This window comes from Taeniopygia guttata, chromosome 1A, assembly GCF_048771995.1.
Source record: "Taeniopygia guttata chromosome 1A, bTaeGut7.mat, whole genome shotgun sequence".
NCBI classification, from domain to species: Eukaryota; Metazoa; Chordata; class Aves; order Passeriformes; family Estrildidae; genus Taeniopygia; species Taeniopygia guttata.
Window position 1 is genome coordinate 33,703,401 of NC_133025.1, and position 19,657 is coordinate 33,723,057.

Genomic DNA, 19,657 nt, shown 5'->3' on the forward strand with positions numbered 1-19,657 from the left:
GAGAGCATCTGCTTCTTCTTTAAACACCTGTTAATAAAGCAAGCCTTCCTGCCAAGAATATAAGAGAAGGACTGCTGGTATCCCAGCAAAAGAAAACTGAATTGGGAGATGTATCTAAGGTTTGTGAGAGGTGTGGAATCCTCCTGGAGAAGGGTGGGGGATTTTAGCACTATGGCCAGCCCCCCCCGGGGAAGGGACTGTCCTCCACCCTCTCACAATTCAGAGAAGCTGTCATCTGCTTTGCAGCACTTCTTCTGCAGAGGTTGTTGTTGAAATGGTGAACATTGAACCCATCAACACCTTTCTTCTGCAGCCTTTAGCTACCTTGCTGTTTGTCCTCACTAAAGAACCTTTGCATTTTTATTTTCCTGCTCTACTTCTGTTTCCCAGGAGAGCCCTTTGAATTATAGGAGCAATTTACTGGGACTCGGGGGCTACTTAGGAGAAGTCCTCAAATGCAAAGCTGATGCTTCCTTCTGCAATAGCAAAGCTGATGCTTCCTTCTTTGTACTTTCAGTGTTAGCCCAGGAATCTGGCAATGATGGATGAACCAATCTGCATGTTTTTTCTGGGCAAGGGCATTGTGAGCTATTCTTTCCAGAATATGACAGTCTCGTTGTTTGCAACTGAGCCTCTCCTTGGAGCATTAACAATTTTTTGAGATTTCACTTAAAAAAATAATGAAATAATGGCAAGCTAGAACATCCAAATAACTTCTAAATTAGTGAGATTCATGCCAAGTATATCAGCACTAAGCCAAAAATCAAAAATTTTGGATAACAGATCATTCAGCTAGTTGATGTATATTCATTAATTGTTATGGGTGTAGGGAGGGAACAATGAACAAATGGAAGGGAATTCTTCTTTTCAGTTCATGTATAGAAATATAAAAATGGGACTGGTTTTGTTTAATTGTTAAATTTCTGAGTTGTTTTGGTTTGTTTTTTTTCCCAAAATCATACTCTTAGTCAGGGCAAACAGTTGGAGAAACAATAGCTAATTTAATTTATCATTTTTACATGCACAGCTGTGGATGGGAAGGAAGGCTCTGTTTAGGCATCAAATTTCTTCATGATTCAGCCTTGTAGCTTTAAGCCATTTTAAGAATCATGCTTGGTTACTAATCTTTGTGTGAGAAAATTCAAAGCTCCTCAAGAGCTGGAAATGTTGAGTTCACAGCTCAAAGTCTGTTCCAACCTGGGGGCTGGCTCCCTGTGTTGTCCTCTCCGTTGCTTAGCACTGCCTGTCTTTCACAACATTTAATCACAGGTTTGCAAGACCAAACAGAGAGTGGGCTACAAACAGCAACTTGCAGGGGAAGAGTCTCAAGGGCTTTCCCCTTCTTTCTGACAGTTGTCGCTGAACAGTGCCACAAATGTTTTGTTTAGCGGTTGTTCATCTCCTGTGAGCTATTAAATAAAGCCACCCAGTTAAATGCCTTTATGAATGTTGTTTTACTACTAATCTTGGGTTAAGGGACAAAGGGACAAAAAATGAATACTGTGTGATCTGTTACCCATTAAAAGGGTGATTGCTGTCTCACCTCGTGTTTATATCCTTTACTTGAGGTTTGCCATAAATCATTAAATCATTGAATGCACACATGAACTCAGTGAAGTGCAGATACTAGCAGAGAAGCCAGTCACCAAACAAGCTATACCAGTGCGTGCATAGAAGTGCTATTGGCTTGTTCTCTATTCTTTCATGATGGTTCTTTGCAGGAAAGTGTGAGAGGAAGAAATGGGAGTGATTCCTATTTCTGCAGCCTTTCTTTTTGGGATGTTGCAGGAGGACACCCCTCCATGGGTTTCCACAACAGGGGAACTGGAATTAAATAATCTTTAAGGAGACTTCCAATCCAAGCCACTCTGTGAGTCAATGATTCTATGAAAGATCATGTGTCTAAACATCTCCCAGTCCTGTCAGTTGTGAGCACAACACCCTTCAGAAGGACATCAAATAGAACAAAGGGAAGGGGAAAAGGGGTTTGTGAAGCGGACATCACTATTTCTGATACAGGCCATCAGAACTACCAGAAGACTATGGAGACAGGAGAAGGGAAGGAAGGACATATGTGGGCCATGATGAGAAGTCCTCAAATGCACTAGCCTGCAACAGAGTAGAAATGGTGGTAAAAAAATGAGTCTGGGGCCAGTTTAGGTGCTGAGAATCAATGAGAGAAACACAAGCATGAATTTCCTGCTGATTTTTTGCTGCTTTGAATACTACTGAAGTGACTTGCATGCTGCCACAAAAAGAGATGTTCCGTTTCTAGGTAGCAAAAACTGCCAGCTCAGTTATACTCAGTCTTTTACTTTGGAAAGTAAGCATTACACCAGCTAAAAACTGCACCTTGCTGAAGGCTGAGTGAAATAAATGCTGAAGTGAGTACTTAAGCCTTAAAATCCATGTCAAGGTTGAGATCATTGAAGACTGGATTGTGCTGTCTGCAGGTAGCTTGATCTGAGCTTGCTTCACTTTGGAGCCTACCTTTGTTAGCCAAAACTACCGAACATGAACAACAAAAAGAATTGTGTTGTATGTGAGAAAGCTGACAAGAACTGAAAGGATGAGTGGGGGAATTGCAGATTTTCTTCAAACCATTTTCTTTGTAAGGGGAGCCCTTTGGAAAAATAAAACAAAGCAAAACAAAAACTACCGAACACTTGCCATTTGGGGGTATACTTTTTTGACATCCTAGCAAGTATTTCTGCTAAAAAGATTCCCAGACCTATGTCTATGTCTTTTCATATTATCCCGGGCAGTATAGAAGCACAGATAAGTTCTTTCTTGTTTTATAATTGTGATTCTGTTTTAAATCTCCTTTGTTTGTGTCAAGAGGACTAGCTTTTCTTTCTACCCAGAGAATGGCAGAATGGCGCAAAGAAGCAGGAAGACAGAATACCATATTCCAGTGTAATGTATCCATAGCAAGGGACGGGAGTCACGAGTTTTGCCCTGAGATTTAAAAACCAAAATGATGAGAATCCAAGCCCTGAGCACTGCAGGTGACCTGACTTTTTGCTTTATGGGCACTCTGCAGTGCCAGCTGTGCCACTGTGCTCGGGAGCATCCCTTTGCCTCCCTGCTCAGTGAGCCCCTCTTGATGCACCAAATTTATCTGCCCTTCTTCTGGCAGGGGATTGTGGAGGGGCACTGGGAGAAGATGGCTGTGGGCATAACATATCTGTAGGGCAAGCAGGCATCCAGACCATGTGCAGGGAGAGATCATTTTGATTGTCATGTACGTTCCTGTAGGTAAAATATGTTACCCTGCGAGCAATGCTTGTGCATGGAGGAAGCCAGGTAGGAGGAACCTGTCTCTGAGTGCCTGTATGTTCTTAGGTATTCAGAAGCTTCTCTTCACTGTTTTCCCTTTACTCTGACGCAAAAGCATCTAGACAGCCAAAAAATTTCAAGGACTGTCTGCACAAGACTCTATGTGTTAGAGTTAATTCTCACAAAGAGGAAAATCATGCTTCAAAATTACTGTGTGTTCAAATTGTTCTATAACAATATTCAAAAATGTGATTGTTTGGGAGTTTTTCCCTAGAGCTCTCTACCCTTGTGCTAGTATTTGCTACTTACAAAACAAAGCACTGTTTTTTTCTGAGCTGTTGCTATCAGAAGGAAACCCAAACCTTAAAATTTGGTTTTAAAGTGCTGGTGGGTGTGTGGGTGTGTGTGCATGTCTTCAATACATGCTGCTGTATGTACTGAAATCTTGTGTCCCAAAACAGTTTGTTGAGAGGACAACCCTGCAAAATAGGAGATGAAAGGTTATTTTCATATAAAATAACCTTTTTATTTTATATGAATAAAATATATCCATATTTTAGGAAAACCTTTTTATTTTATATGAATAAAATATATTCATATTTTAGGAAAACCAGGTGTCCAAGAAAAACGACTGGTTCAAAGCACTGTGTCTATGTGCTCACTTTTTCTAGGGTCTCAGCAGTATCTATCAGCATCTTAAATGCTCTTTATGAAATCTGGAAGGGAATTGTACTTATAGAAGAATCCTGTTTGTACATGTGAGTCCAAAGACCTGTGTGACTCACTGGCTTGAGGAGCCTGGAGTCCACATGAAATCTGGGACTGAGTGATCGGTGGGGACCCATCAGATGTCCTGGCCTAAGGCATGAGACGTGTTCCAGCTGGTTGTGGGACATTCTCAATTATATTTGAATATTGTTGTCCCTCACTGACTATTCCTAGTTTCATGCTATCACATACCCACAGTTATCACAGTTATCCATCTCTTCAATCAGTCCTTGCATTTTCACCTTCACGACATCTTGGTCTGGCTAAAATGTAGTTAAAACCTTCTAGACTAATGCTCTCCTTTTTCTTCTCCTATTTGATCCTGGACTCTGGTTTATGTTTAACTAAGTTTTAATTTAAGTTTGATCTTTTGCCATCTAGAAGATGCCTCCTGCAATACAGTTTTTCCACTCCACCTGTCACCTCCTGAGGCAATCTTCATTGAATAACTCATTTTTTTTTGTTCTGGCAGCTAGTGGATATAATAGCAATATAAGTTGCTTTTACCAATTTTTTTTTTGGTGTAAAATGGACAGGTTACGTGGTCTGTGGAGAACAATTTGATTAGGTTTATATCTAACAAACTGTTTATATCTAATAGTTTTAATAATTTTTTTGTGAAAAGCACACAAGGATCTACATTTAAAATGGAACCAAAGGAAGCTAAAACTTCTGGTTGAAGAAACAATTAACCTTTGCTGCTTAAAGAAATAATTCACCCTGGTTACCATGTACTTGCTTATACTAATTCATCTATTAAAACACAGGTTAAAAATAATGTTCTTAGAGACTTAGTTGCCTTGATATTTTTACTTATGGTAGGAGGTAATTATTATTGCATCTGATAAATATCATGTCTCTATCTTGGTATTGATGAGCTCTGTATTCATACAAGTTCTTTTCAGGAAGAAGAATAAATAAGCAAAAATCCCAAATTGCTTTATTTTTCATTCAGTTGCATCACTGGCATTTATACCAATGCCTTAAGCTTATCTCAAAGTCACTTTTATTAAAGTCACTTTCAAGCTCACCCTAATAAATGTCAGTTGTATTATTTCCTTTCCTTCTGAAGCAAAAGTTAGTTGTGATGGTCATGAAAGTTGTATAGGTCTGGGAGCATAAGCCAGAATTTTATATATTTATCTTTTTTATATCTATTAACAGCCATGATAAGGTTTACTTTTGATGGGGACTTTAAAAAGTCTGAAAATTAAATTTCACACAGAAAAGCTTGCCGTAAATAAGAAAAACATTTGTCCTTGTCTTTAAGTCTTTCCATCCACTGCTTTTTTCCTCTTCCAACTCTTTTTTTCCCTCTGCTGCACCATTACCAATGCAATGCAGCAACACTCTAAAGATGACTGAAGGGTTTTTGTTGTCATGTCTGAGTCCCCAGGGTGCACATTTCCAGGTTTTCCCAGAACTGCCAAGGACAGTGGTTTCTTTGCTTTTCCGACAAGCCCAGCAGGAGCACGTGTGGTGCTGATTTCCTGGGCCTTACCTGTGCCAAGAGGGAGTGGAGTCACCCAGGCTCGCAGTCGTGGCAGCAGCTGAGCCAGGCCAGCCTGTCCTTGCTGTGTCTGGAGCCAGCCCTCAGTGATGCACATTACTACCCTTCGAGCGCTGTTTGCACAAGGCTTTGCACATGTTTGATACCGGATTTGGGGAGCAGCCCTGAGCTTTTCAGAGGAAATCAGAGAGCCATTGCAGAGCTCCCAGTGCTGGGCTGCCTTCCCAGCCTCTCTGCCAGGAAGAGCATCCTTGCTCCCCTGCCAGAGCCAGCCCAGGTGGGCTTTGCTGGAGGAGTCCTTTGTTATCTTGGTTGTAAAGAACATATTAAACCTGCTGAGAGGGAGGAACTTTTTGTGGGTCTGAGGCAAACTGGTTAAGTCTTTAAGTTAATGTGTAACATACCAAGATGACAGGTTTTCACTGGGATTGGATTTAAGTGATGTATGTATGCAAATCCAAACTTTTGCAGCAGGCTCCTATTATAATTTTGGATGTCAAAGGTGACTGGCTTGATTACAAAAGGGGAACAACTTTAAATTACCTTTCCTATCCTCAAACAAACAGTAAGTATCCCTGAGTCTCAGCTCCTCATACAAATAACCATGCCTCATATCAGCCATACTTAACAACTGCTACCTGTGTTCCCTCTAACCACGGGAATACAGAAAGGAATTCCTACAGCAAAAAGAATACATTTCTGCACTGCTTTTTTTAAAAAAAGCAGGGTCCATTTGAAGACAGTGTGCTTCAAAATCCATGAGAGAGACAAACCTGATCTGCTGCTTTTTGTCACAAAATAACATTGTAAGTCGCTCCAATGTGGAAGGTGCCTTGTTCAGCCAGCTGCTGTGATAGGCTTCACCAGCAGGAAGCCTTTGAATGGATGGCACTGTGGGTGTGGGGGAAGGGGACCTGCCCCAGCTCAGTAATGAATGTCTTACAGTTTGGGCTGGAGTCCAGAGGGTGAAAGTCTGAGCAGGTCAGGTTTTTGCTTCCCGATCTCCATGGCTGTTTTTTCTATCACAAAAATGAAGCCTGTTGGCAGGAATGGGAAAGAAAATGTGCACTGCCTGGTGCCATGCTTTCCCCACCCTGGATCAATATGTAGGTGTTCCTGAGTCCTCTCATAAAAATGTCCTACAGCTGCAAAATGATCACATGCATTAAAAATACCCAGATGATTATAGAGCTTTATTAGTGATAGTAAAAGATGGAAAGGTTTCATTTTGTCACTGTCTATAAAGACAGACCAGAATGGACCTGCTTAGGCTTCCATTTCTGTTTAGCTAGGTGTAAATTGGCAGACTTCAACCTCTGAAAGGCTTGCAAGTTGTTAAAAGAGTGAAGATACAGCACTGCCCACAGACATGCACTCACAGGTTAGTTCCTCATACATGTACTTTATATACAACTCCGTGAACAACTCCATTCATGGCCCTGAAGCCTGAAATTGGAGTCATCTGATATAAGGTTTTGTGCTTGTCAGCCCGGCCTCCCCCAGCTGAGCCTTGAAGTAAATACATTGGATTTCTGTACATTTGTGAATTCCAGAAGCGAGACTGCCCGCTGCCAGCTGTAAGGGTAGGAAACTACTTATCCCTAAGATGGTAACAAGAGAAACTGGCACCTTTTTTTTTTTTCTTCTAGGATTATCTATCCTCATCAATCACATCTCATACTTGAAAATTAAATTAACAGCTTTCCATGTCAACTGAGTTTCATTGCCCAAATTCAGTGCTGATCACAAAGAACCAACGGAAATATTTGCACACATAAACACCAGGCACCTTGGAAACAAAACAAAGGAACCTGATCTGCTTGTGAAGGATGTGAAACCAGATACTACAGGGAGGGCAGAGACATGGTGGAGCAACTAAAGTCACTAGAACACACATATTCAAGGGTAGGCATTGCTCAGAAATGGAGGTAAAATCAAAGTGACATTCATGGCTGTCAATGAATGTCAGGGATTTGAGAGTGGAAGAAGCAAGAGATGTTGTAGTTAATAGAAAGTTCATTTTGGTCCACATAGTCTTGGGGAAGGAAGTAAAACCTGTGTTGAAATAGTGCTGAGAACTGGTTAAAGCACTTCCTTTCCTCTCTCAGCCATCACATAACTAAACTTGCAGCCTAAAGCCTCCTTAGCCACCATGCTATCTCCTTTCTTTTCTCTTGCTGCCTCATGAATCTTCACCTGAACTCATCTTTTCAGGACTATGGATTTCTCCATGCCTTTCACTGGCCAGACTGAGCAACCCCTCATTACAGTCTACAGATTATAAATAATGCACTGATAAGCTTCACTCCTTGTTTGCACAATGTCTGAGCCATCTGGGAGCATGTGCATTTCCTTTAGTTGGTGTAATTGTCCTCTTTATTCAAAAATATGCCTGACCTTTATATTTCAGGAAGGCAAATCTTGGGAGGCAGGTCTGGAGAGAACAAGATGTCATCTCTGCCTAATAAGAAATGTTTTCCTTGTGAGAGCAGCAAAGCCGGGTTCTTACTGGAAGGCCTTAGTGCCACCTTCCCAGTGACCCTCCAAGCCCCTGTCCCTCTTCACCGCATTGCCAGCACTGGTGTGGGGTCTCATTGAGTATGTCCAGATGTGCCTTGTGCCCTGAGAGGGAGTGTCCTGGTAGGGCTGCTGCAGAAGGAACTTGGCCATCACCTTGGGCAAGTTCCACAGCCTTCCTTGTGGTCCATGGTCCTCCAGACAGCACAGAGCTGAGATGATGAGGATCACAGTACCCTGCCTCATGGATAAACTGGGGAATTTTATCCCAGTATTGATATGCTTTTTTATGGTTGTAAGAAGTCTCAGGTAATATGAAGGGGTAGGAGAAGTATTTTTTTTTTTGAAAAACTAAAAATATTCCAGACTCAGGATAATTGAGGGACTAAGGCATCCTAAACATAAATCCCTGAGAGATTATACAGGCTGATAATGGTCAAATCCTTCTTGTCTGGAATAACAGATGGCTTTATATCCAATGTGGCTCATTTGCCCTTACACTCTCTATAAGTCCCTGATGTATAAAAGTTATTAGCCAAGCTCCACATCCATGTGGCAGGACCCTTGCTCACATCCAAGACTGACCAAGGCATGTGTCACTGTAAGAAAGTCCATACAAATATTTTTTTAAAAATTTAGATTATATTGCTATAATTTAACTTCAAGATTTAAAAGAGAAAGGGACCAAATACACAGTTCACCTAATATTAGAGAACATAAAATTTCTAGGAGGTAAGCAAGGAGGTCAGGAGCACTCTATGTTTTGAAGAAATATAATGTGATTGCAAGTGTAAGTATGATGGAGGGCAAATGAGTGGGTTTAAAATGTCTGTGTGTAGATTGAATTGAGATGAATCACTGTAATTTTCAAGGACAGCATGTCTCTGGTGTGGAAAAGCCAGCCAGTACATTCAAATGCACCAGTGTAGGAGTTTTTTTATTCTTCTCTCCACCAGGAACTCCTCTGCAGGATGCCTTTTATGTCTCAGATGTAGAGATGAAATGGAATTAAAAGGTCAAAATATTCATCCATTTCACTAACAACAACCCAGTGCTCATCTTTCTTGCTATGGCCTCATGGAGAGCTTCCCAACCCAACCTGATGTAGCAGGCTGAAGAGCTTGGGAAGGTGGGTGAAAACATCAGGAGCTTAGGTTGTGCCAAGCTGTGTGCTTCTCTTGTGCTGGGGCCAAGATCTGCTTTATGTTGGATATGGAGGTGTGAGGGGAGCTGGGGGCTGTAGGTGAGTACCTTAGGGAGAAAGAGATAACTGTGAACACCCTGGCCTGCTGTGGGTGAGAACCACAGATGTCTACAGAAGTGCGCTTAAGCAACCCCTCTCTTGACCTCTACTTAAAATGTCTTGATCAGTCCCTAATTGCTCTTTTGCCTCAGCACAAGGCTTCCTGCTTGAGAGGCTGTGAAACCAGAGCACTGCTCAGGGCTCAGCTGCTGCTTCTGTACTCACCCAATCACATTAAGGACTTAGAGGTGTTACTGCTCTCTGAGCAGGTAGTCTTGCTACAAGTGATAGATTAAGTCAAAATGGCATTGCTAACTTTGCTTCATCTGCCAACAACTTTGAATGAGGCTGATCAGAGAGTCACAATTCCTCTACTGACAGGATCTGGCAAGAACTGATCATTAGCTCAGTTTTTCCCTTGTCAGTAAACTTGGTGCATCCCACCAGACTCACTCTGTCACAGCTCCTGCTGAGTGCTCACATGGCAGCTGTGGTTTGGCTGCTGTGCCATCAGTAGGCTGGTGACATTCTGCTCCGTGGCTTTTTTTAAGCAGATCCAGATGGTACAATTTCCCTTTTTTTCCCCTGAACCTGGCCAAGACAGATGTCTGGATGAGAATCAGCTGGCAGACAACCTGGCAAGAGGAGGTGTGAGGTGCAAGGTGTGAGGAGATGGGCCAACCCAAGATGCAGTTGCAAATTGTGAGTGCACTGTCACAGCCCAACCGTGAGCACCTTTGCCAATGAGTTTGGCCATTTTTTATTATTTACCAGAATCTGCTGGCTTTCAGATTCCCAGCTAATGAACATTCCAGGCAGTATTTTCCTACACAACATCTCAAGCAATGGGAAGGACCCTGATTTTTCTTGGTCTCATTTTCAGGTTAGAATATTGCAGGGTTCTGCCCTGGCAGCTACCCGTGACAAGCCGGGTAGGGCTTCCTCTAGGAGAGAATCTAGGGGCTGCCTGGCCATGATGAGGGCATCAGCAATATCTCATTTTTTTTCTAGCTGCTTCTGGAATCTGTTCTACCTAGTCTACCTCATTAACTTTGTTATGGCATTTGGGCAGCTCCCAGCTACAATTTGAAGCACTTGCCAACCTATGTCTGGGACATGGAAACAATTATAGCAGACTTTTTACTTTTCTATAGAAAGCTTGGATTTGGCACCACCACTTTATTTCTTCATTTTTGTTTGTTTAGGTTTGAGTAATTTTTGCCCCTGCTTTCCCTTTTTTTTTTTTTTTATTTTTTTATTTCCTTTTTTTCTTTTGTAGTATAATTGCCTAACTTTTATTTTGGGGAAGATAGAATGAAAAAAAAAATGCTTGGAAACTCAGAGTTTCTGCTTAAACATTGCAAAAAGTTGAATTAATTTTTTGTGTTTGTGGAGATCTTATCTGAAGAAGACAAACATTCAAAAACCAGAATGAAGATTTTTTGAGATGAAATTATGTATTATATGTACAATTTTGATAGATACATATAATTAAGGTTTTCCTGAGTAAATAGGCATTTGAATTGAAAGATTAATGATGTACAGCACAAGTCAGCTGAGATGGGGATTAACAAACACACCTCCAGTGTGAGTGGATGTTCATACTCTTGAGCTCTGAATAGCTAAATGCATACCTGAAGTAGATTGAAGAAGATGAGATTATTTTCTTCCCTCAAAGAGCATTTTCAAGAGCCACTGATACAGTATTTCAGAGGAATACCTCCAATCTGTACTTTTTTTCTGGTGACCCACTACTGTTTGCCTTATGAAGACAGGTATTTTGTATCACACTTTTGATTTATTGTAGATGAACACTAGCTGGTAGGTTAGATCAACGTATAAAGAGGAGTTTGCTGCATTGGGGCTTAACAAGGTGGTGTAGGACAATCTGTTTATTCAATTTATAGTGCTAGAAACACACACAGTAGCTACTGGCTTGTTCTGACTATAAATAATATGTAGTTGTCACTTTCAGTACTGAGGGAACCTGAGGAGCAGGAACATCAATTTATTTACAGCTTTAGCTTCCTTTGTGCATCACTGAAAATGGAAATGAAACACAGACCAAAAAAAAAAAAAAAAAAAAAAAAGATGAAACCTCTCCTATAAGCTTCAGTAGCTTCAGTGAAGCTTTAACATATTGCAAGAAGCTGCTGCAGGGATTTTCCACCTGCCTTTACCTACTGGGGTTACAGGAGCTTATCCACCCACAGCAGCCACAAAGAAATGTTTTCAAAATGTAAAAGCTTCCCTGAGCATTAGACCCTGCTAGAGGTGACCTTTATCCTAAGATTTTAGAATTTAGGATGTTTGGTCTCCTATCTTGCAATCTTAATAAATTAGTTTGATTTTCTGTGCATTGTTTCCTCTTCCTCCTACCAGTAAAAAGAAAGGAGTGGTTTTCATGACCATTTAAGAATGGATGCAATGTACTGTAAATTATACACTTTTAAACAGTACATTTTGTGTCAAAGAAATGTTTCCTTCTTCTCTTCTGCACTTTTGTACTGGTTACACTGGTTACACTTTGTTGCTGCTTTCAAGTTTCCTTCACCATGCCTTTTCCATAATGAATTCTGTTTCATCTGGCCCTTGTGCAGCACTGATTTATAATGTATATGTCCTTATAAACTTCCAAAAACTTCTAAGTGAACACTTCTGATTCATGCCCAGAGGGTGCTTTTCTGGTTTGGAAAAACCTCAGCTTTCAGCTCAAAGTCCCAAATGATGTATTCTCAAAGTTATCATAGTGTTTGCAGAATGATGGTGAAAGGAGAAGAGGTGTTTAATAAGATAGAGATGCTTGAGACTTTGGAGCAAAAATAGTCATTGTGAGGCTGAGGGGCAGAAAAAGGCCTGTGCCATATTTGTAGCTTCTATTCATGTAAACCTGTTGACATTCTGCAGGGAGGCAAATTTTTCCATGTAGCTCTGCTGGTTGATTTTCAGGATCTGTGTTTTCAGGGACTCCTGCAAAACTCATAGAATCACACAGGAAAGGTTTTTAAATTAGTAATACAAACATTGGCAAACAGTTGTAGATGAAATCAACTATTGCTGTCAGTAATAGTCTCTTGGGCTCTATCCCCATGGCCTCCATAGCACAATACCCTGCAGAGATGTGCAGGCCAGCACTGCATACAAGCTTTATCTTGTTCATAAAACTAGTGGGGGAAGCGTGACTAAAATGACCCCCATCTTGCCGTACGTGTCCATTTATTAGCCTAAAACATATTCACAGCGCACATTGTCTGCATTTGGTCCCTTCTTGCCCTCGCCAGATGTTTCTGTAAGCTGGCTGGCTGCTGTGGGAGATGCAGGGCCCAAGTGGGAATTCTGCGTGCTGGTGTCAGCTGGAGGTTGGCGTCACTCGTTGTTGCAGAGCCGTGCCCTTCGTGAGGAGCCAGTCGGCTTCACTGACAGCTGATCTGGAGCCAAGACACCAAAAGGTTAAGTCACAGCTCCTCTGTGCCTGCTGCTGCTGTTCAGTTTCCCATGGCATGGGGAGGGATGATCCTGTGCTCCAGTTTACCCTCTGGAGTCCCTCCTGAGCATTTGCTTGGCTGCGGCACTCAACCATATTAGGAGTGTATGGAGCAAGGCCCAGGAGCCTGGATCAGCACCTCTCCTGTCAATCTGAAGAGCTGCTGCTATATTTAGTAACAGACACATGGGAATAGCAGCTTAAATGTGGGAGGGGGCTGCTGGAATGCCCAAATGTGTTTGAATCCACTTGACGGAAACTCTCAGACTGTGCTATCTTTAGAGGGTCTTGTACAGAACTAAATTACATATCTCTATATTTTTTTCAGTAAAAAGAAAAGCAATTTAGCTGCTGTACACCTCCACCACAATAGTTCTGATGAACACCAATTACAGCAGAGCAAAATAAAGCCCTTGTCAAATGTTTATTTACCCTCTTGTTTCAGTCACATGCAAACCAATCAGCAAAAGTGTATTGCATTTAAATGCAATTAGGGCAGCCATTATAATGTGAACAACTTAGTTGTGGTTGTTATTTTTTCTTTTTCCTTATTTTCATGTAATCATGAAGATGAGCAAAAGATGCACCTTGTGTTTGAAATGCCCAAATAGGAAAGTGAGATACTACTGTTAGGAGCAGGAAGATTATATTTGCAATTAGCACACTTTCCTCATTGTAAACAAATGACACCCCCCCACCCCTTGTATCTAGTGACCACAGAACAAGAGATACCCTCCTAAATTATTAAATTCATAAAGGATTTCCTGTGGTAGCAGTCTGATGCATCTTATGAACCATGCTTTAACAGAAATGTACAGCTATTTTTCACCCAGAAAAGCAGGTTTCTGTGTTTTCAACAAAGAAAAATGTTTTGTGGTTTTCTTTCCACTGTCCACCTAGGCTGAGTGCTGTCTTGTGAGGGTCAAGTGACTCCTCTACAGTCTGATACTGAGTCAACAGCTAAACATGGATCCAGGATTCCCCTACTTCGCACTCATCTACAAATCACTCATCTACATAATCTCCAGGAAGAGCTTGTGGGGCCAAATCACCATCAGGAAGGCTGAGGGAGGGAATTCTGTTAAATCCCCTTGCAGAAATTTATTTCCTCAGTGCATCCAGAAAAAGGTAGAAATCTGGCACTAAATGACCCATGGAGGCATTGATTTGTTTTGTTTGGTTTTGTTTTGTTTTGTTTGGTTGATTGGTTTGGGGTTTTTGTTTTGTTTTGTATTGTTTTGTGAGTTTTTTGTTTGGTTGGGTTTTTTGGTTTTTTTGTCTGAACTATTTAAAAAGGAGAGTGTCGGAGCTCTATGATCAAGCTGTGGGTTTTGAATGACTGAACCCATCGCCCTGGCTCTCTGCAGCATTGCAATGTTCCACTACTCTGCCACACCTTCACTCTCCAGCCCTCTAGTCAGTGAGCATGGCAGAGCCTGGAAAAGCTGATGCAGCTCAAGGCAGATACCATTCCTTGTTTTTCTTCTGGGGCTGGTCAGCTTCTCTCTACACGTGAATATGACTGAGCACTCTTTTTCAAAAAAAAAAACAAACAAACTATCTGCCCTTGTTTAGAATTATCTAGCTGCTTCATGCAAGATACTTGGTGGATCCATAGAGATTTATATGTTTTTATCTTTTGAAGGTATACACACACATCCACATATGTACTTGCTTCATAGCCACTAGTGATCTTTGATAAGATTTCCCTATTTTTGTGTTTTGTTCATTCTTCATTTAAAAAACCCTACCTCCTAATGAGCATATGATTTGGCAACAGTATTGTCTGAGCAGTATTTCCATGATGACATTGTGACCCAAGCCTACAATGCCAAGAAGCACTCCAGCTCAGCCTCCTGCAGGCAGAAATGTACAGCCCAGGTTAGGTAATGCATGAAAACCTGCCTCCTGAGGCATACTGAATTACAGTCATTTGCAAATGACTGGAAGTTACAGCATTTCCCATCCACTCTTGGAAGTGCAATGATTAACTCCTGGATCCAGAACCACCACAGGAGAAGTTCCTGCCTTTTTATTGGACTCTCTTTGTCCATCTATTTATAACAGATGCTCCAGCTTTATGGTGGAAAACTAGTTTTGTTCTAATGTAATTTCCTTTCTCCTGTTTCCTCCACTACTTGATGGACATTTCATGTGCACACTGCTGTATCAGCATGGAGGTTTTCTAAAAACCAGAACATAAATACAGCAAAACAATGAGGAGACACCACAGCTTCAAAGGGAGTTACCTCAGTTGCTGGCCTTTGACTTGGCACAAGTCAGTATCTAAGGAGTTTCATTAATGTTTCATTTTCCTTATGAGAAGTCATCCACTTTCTTTCCATCTGAGCTGCTGCTGAGGAATACAGCACAGAAAATTACGCTTTTTTCCCATTTATTAGGGTTTTTTCCCAAATCACACAGCACTCTGTGAATAACCGGATGCATATTGTGTGTACAGATAAACAATCATTAGTACGGTTTGTAAATATGCAATATATGCCCAGAGAGTGTCCTGAAATTTTTCATACTGTTGCTAAATGAATGTGTCTCTGTCTGGGATATGAACAGCATCTACTGACATGGGGAATTTAGGGATTCTGGATCTCCCTTCCTCAAAATAGAGGCTGTGATGCATTAAAACACTCAGTAAATGCTGCCCTCTCCATCTACAGGTCTCCAACACGTGCGTCATGGTAGGCAAGCAGATGTTTATCTTTGGTTTATGGTTATTTAGCAAGTATCAAATACAGTTGTTAACAGCCAGACCTCTAGAATGAGTGCACAGCAGGGGTAGGAAGTGGGTGGATGCAGAGGGTGAGTCATGCCATGAGCTTACATCCTGGGTCTTTGAGGTCCAGGAATAATTAGCAGCTCTTGCCCATGGGTGTGCATGCAGAGATGCACTTGCACACTCTTTCAGGGTGCACTGCTGCTCAAGAGCCACCTCCCCACAGTGGGAGCTCACCCTTTGGAGTCAACAGATCTGGGCAGATGGATGGATCCTGAGTAAGCTGTCCCTGGCAGAACACAGTGCCACACAGAGGATTAGTGCAGCTATATTCCCAGCAGTGAAAGGCAGATACACAGGCCCAGCCCCTTCTCTTCACCTACTCAGGACTGCAGGTGATTTTAAATCAGTGTCTGAATGTAGCTGTTATGCACTATAAGAACAAATGCTTAAAATAACCTAAAAGCAAGGAGCAAATCACCTTGTGAAGGAAATCACTATCTTTCTGTTTTCCTGTGACTGGGTCATTCTGCTTAGCTCATTGTTTGTGTCCCATATCTGTTGATTGCCTGTAACTGGAAACACAAACGGATGGAATGATGAGCACTTCTAGCTGTCTCAAAAGTCTAACCATCATGTTAAGCTGGCTTGCAAAATAACTGTGTTGATCCACCTGACTGAACATAACAATCTACCTGACATAACATAAGGCATAACAATTTCCTGAGCAGGGAAACCCTTAAGTTGGCACAGGGTGATTTACTAGTTCAGAGACCTTCATCAGTGGGATATGAAATTTAGGGAAGGATGTTTCAGTGTTAGAAATGTTTCCGTCCTTTTCCTGTCCTTTTCCTCAGAGTATTGACTCAAAAGATCAGAAATTGCACTGTTCAGAGACATTTGTTTGTGTCAGGTATCCAGCTGTGCTTCTGATCTCCATCTGTATCTGTCTGGGTTCCTGTATCACTTCCATTGATATTCTCCATACTGGTAAATGAACAAATGTAATGGCAACTTCCACCTCTCTTCCAAGGAAATAAAATCTAAAATTTCTCCCTTTGTCTGATGACTGCCACTGAAAGAGCTGTTGGAAAGGGCCATCCTGAACAATGCTCACTTCCACTTCAGGCAGGAATGCTTCTTTCCTCTGAGAGAACTGTATATCACTGATCATTCTCCTCTATGACTTTTCTCAATTGATGTTAGTCTTACTTTGCTCAAAATGGCTCAGTATCCTTGAAACCAGTCTTCACTAAATACATTTTATTGTATTTGTGACTGGGAAGATAGATAATGGAAATACTTGCTGAGAAAATAGGAGCCTTTGAGATACTATTCTTGGCCATTTATTTTAGAAAAACTGTGAGATTGAGGGAAAGTTATTATTTCCAGTGGGCTTCAGATATAGCTGTAAGTTTCATATTGGAAAACATGGGAGTTTCCCCCTCTGTATCTGGTCTGAAAGAGACAATAAACACGCCTTCCATCAGCAACTAAGAAGGCACTCAAGGTTTATCATCCCCAGTTTCATTGATGAATGATGCCTCTATAATAAGTCCCAGAGAGCATGAAGAGTAAAGCAAATAAACCCAGCTGCTCTAACAGGCACAAGAAGTCTTTAGGTCTACATAAAACACTAAAAACATTTGGTTCTTTTTTCCTATGTAGGGTTCTCCATTCCTAAACAATCTCTAGGGTGGCAGGGAGGGATGTCCTCACCTTAGTCCCCCTCTAGTCAGTCTTCCTCATGCCTGGCTTGATATTGCACTTATGCAGTTAAATTTAACCATACCTTGGCACCCTGACAGAGTCTTCTTTGCTTGCAGTCCTATTCCAGCTGTTCCAGGGTTTCTAGGCCAGGCCTGAGACCTGCAGTCCACAGACATCTCATTAGGCAGCCTGCAACTCCATTGTTTCCCCAACTGCATTTGAATTAAGCCTGCTCACAAGTTTTGCATGGGAAAGTATGAGGAACACTCAATAGCTCTTCTGTGTTTGTCTTCTGTCCAGTTAAATAATCTCTTTTACAACCTCCCATGGGCTTTCCTTGAGAGCAATTATCCCCCCTTGCTGAACAGGGGTGTGCAGAGTGGCACAGGCACCTGCTCACAAAACCACCATAGTGAAAGTTTTCTCCAAATGCAAAAAAACCTACCTCACCCAGAACTTGGTCTGGCTCCAGGCTGGATATTCATTTGGTCAGCCATGGGCTGCTTGTCTTGCTTTGAGCAGCAACATGTTGAAAAGTCAAATTGGTTTGGAAAATTCAAACTGGTGAGTATTAAGGTGGGATCTGGATTCCCAACCAAAATTACGGGCTTTGAGAAACTAGTGATCTGTAAAAAACGTGGGGGTTGAGGACAAGGGAAGAGAAGCAGGATTTGCCAGAGAAAAAAAGGTGATTTTGCGTCACATACTTGAGTGGATGTGAACTGTTCAGTCTCAGAAATGACAAATGAGGCTAAAAATTTTGTTTCCTGTGGAGGTTACATAAGTTTTCACTGGGAGTCTTCAATATCCTGCATGTTGAGATGGGAAATTTTAGGACTGAAAGTGTAGAGGAATAACTGAGGGGGAAAGGTCTTTGTTTTTAGAGGCATGATTGATAGCTGAAGTCCTGGGAACCACAGTCATCTTTTTTGCAGAAAGCTTTTCCTCAGCACACAGTTAGATTTTTGCCTTTATAAATATTGCCCTTTCAGGACATATTTGCTAAATCATGTCCAGTTCACTATCATTTGCCAGCTTCGTTTAACTTCATTAGTGCTGTGACCCGTTCATATTGTTTAAAATGCATAGTGTTTCTTGGGAATGGCACATATGAAATGAGGCAAACTGTTTAGAATAGCTTCACCTCAAGCATTCAGCATGGGTAAATTAAAAGGAATTTGAGAGAACTGCATTGTACTGACATGTTACATTAAGGTCAGTAATTAAGTAACGTGTGTGCACTAACACATATAAGACAGTAAGAGCAAGGGGTGGTAGCAGGCACCCTGGCTCCCAGGGCTGTGTGGCCATGTAGGGCTAGATTCCTCACTGCAGTGCTGCCTGCTTTGGCAGAGTTAGAGTAGAGCTGCCCTTTTTTTGTTTCCTGTAGTGATGGCAGACATATACACTTATAGTGAGCACAGTGCCATACTGCAACATTGCACAGCTACCTACAGTTTGGGTGCAATCAGCAGTGCTATGTCTGTTGATCTAAGATTTGATCTGGCCAGATATTCAATAGATATTTCATATTAACTTGAGTGTGTGTGTGTATATACTTATTTTTAAATTTTTCCAAACTGTAACTGCACTCTGATGTTGCCCTCTCCTTTACCAACACAAACCAAACAAAATTTATGGAACAAAGTGTATGCAAAAAAGTGTGTGCCAGCCAATAATTTTGATGGACTGTAGGCATTACACTTTGCTGCACACAGAAGACTGTCTCTCCCAGGTTGTCCTTGTACACAGTCAGGGCTGGAGCAGATCTCAGGCAATATGAGTGGCACTAACTGCTCTTAACCCACTTCTGGGTACAGGGAATAAGCATTGTGGTGGTCTGCTCCCTTCCTTGCAGGTAAAAATAGAGTGGGGGATTGTGCTTGGCTTTAAAACCCTGCAAGTGCTTCCTTGTCCCTTCTGATGTGCAGATCTCACCATCACTTCTGTGAGGTGAAAAGCCTTCTGAGTCAGCAGCTTCTACTGAACCTGCTAATTGTTAAATATCCAAAATTACCTTCTAACCTTTCCCTCTTTTTTCTCCCTTTCTTTAGTACATTCTTTGCTACTGTCCAACTAATCCAGGCACCTACCCACATGGGAGTTGCTCAGTTTGCTCCTGGATTGAGCATCTCCCTGTAACTTGCATTTAGGGGTTCAGAAGGGTAAGGCTTACAGTAACAGTCTGTATTCTTCCAGAAATGATGTGTTTTAAGTCAAAGGATAAGCATGTTATTGTAAAGACTGTTGAATAGCGATTAAGACCATCAGGAAATTAACTGTTTATTCAATGAAGTCAAAGGCTGTGCTGGATTCCCTGGCAACAGGCTGAGGCACTGTGCTGTGATGCAATTGCTCTCTTTCCCCTAAGCACCAGCCAGGGCCATGTATGAAATTGTCCCATGCTCCTATAGC